Raw genomic sequence first — 1602 nt, 5'->3', positions numbered from 1 at the left:
TTGGGGGAGGGTGAATTGGGTAAAGGGAATCAAATATATGGTAGCTGAAGGAAACTGGACTCTGGGTGGTAATCACACAATAGAATATAGAGATGTCAAATTATAATGTACACTCAAAAATTATATAATTGTATTAACCAGTGTTACCCTAATAAACTTAAAAAAAAAAAAAACAGTAAGATGCCACTACACACCATATAGAATGGCTATAACCAAAAGACAGATAATAATACCAAGTGTTGGTGAGGATGTGGGGAAGCTGGAATCCTCATACGTTGCTGGTGGGAATTTAAAATGGCAAAGCTGTCTGGAAAAGAGTTTGACAGGTTTCTTGAAAATTTATTCATAAACTAACCATATGAACCAGCAATTTCACTCCTAAAACTTCACCCAAGAGACAAAAACATGTCCACACAAATATACAAATATGCAAATATTTATAGCAGTATTATTCATAATAACTGAATTCTAGGAACTATCCAAATGTTCATTACTGGTGAATGGATAAACAAAATGTGATATATCCATATAATGGATTACTATCAACAGTAAAAAGGAACAAAATACTGATACATGCTACTACATGAATGAACCTCAGAAACATTATCCTCAGTGAAAGAAGCCAGATACAAAGGCCCGCACAGTATATAATTCCATTTATACAAAAATCTAGAAAAGGCAAATCCATAGAGACAGAAAAGGGCAGTAGTTGCCTGGGGCAGGGCGATTGGGAGTGGGCAGTGACCCCAAGTGAATGGGCTGGAGAGAAATTTTAGAGGTGATGGAAAAGTTCTGAAACTAGATTGTGATGATGATTCTGTAAATTTACTAAAAATCATTGAATTATACACTTACAATGGGTGAATTTTATAGTATGTAAATAATACCTCGATAAAGCTATTAAAAATGTGCCCAGAACCAGGAGAGATGGACAAGCTTTATCTTGCCCCAGCAGCCACAGCAACACCAACTAGAGTTTGTGCCTGGAAGATAAGCCCAGAGTTTGCCCTCACACCACAGACGAGAAACAAGGACTGGGGGATGATGGGTGCCACCACCAAGCTCCTGACCAAAGACTGCTGACTTTCTCAAGGACCTACTACTAGAGTTATAAGAAGCTTTCCTAGGGGTCTTTGCACACATGCAAAAAAATTCCTTTCCTTGGTTTGAAATCAGACTTTTCCAGGCTTGCACAAATACATTGGGGTTTCTGTACTATCTCCCTCTCTTCCCGCAAATCATAACCAATAACAAGTGAGGTGCAGCTGCACCAATTTCTTAAACTAAGAAGGGATCACAGGTGCTCCTGGGCCTTAACGCCATGAAAAATATCCTTTGTTTGCCACTTCTCTCAAAAGATCTTCCAAAATTTTACCAGTACACCCAAGCTTATTTCCTTATCCCTTCAGCAGATGTCCCATCCTACATGATCTGGAAAAGTGGAAGTCTCCTTACCTTTCTTCCGTCTGTTCTTGCTTCCTTCTCTGGAGCTCCAGAGAATGTAGTGGTTATATTCTGAGATTATTTCCTTCCTATTTTTTTTTTTAGTGAAAATAATTCTTTCTTTTGTAAAATTATGGTGAGAATAGTTAGAAGTTGAGT

Source organism: Pteropus alecto, unplaced genomic scaffold, assembly GCF_000325575.1.
Source record: "Pteropus alecto unplaced genomic scaffold, ASM32557v1 scaffold669, whole genome shotgun sequence".
Lineage (NCBI taxonomy): Eukaryota > Metazoa > Chordata > Mammalia > Chiroptera > Pteropodidae > Pteropus > Pteropus alecto.
This window is presented reverse-complemented; position numbering follows the sequence as displayed.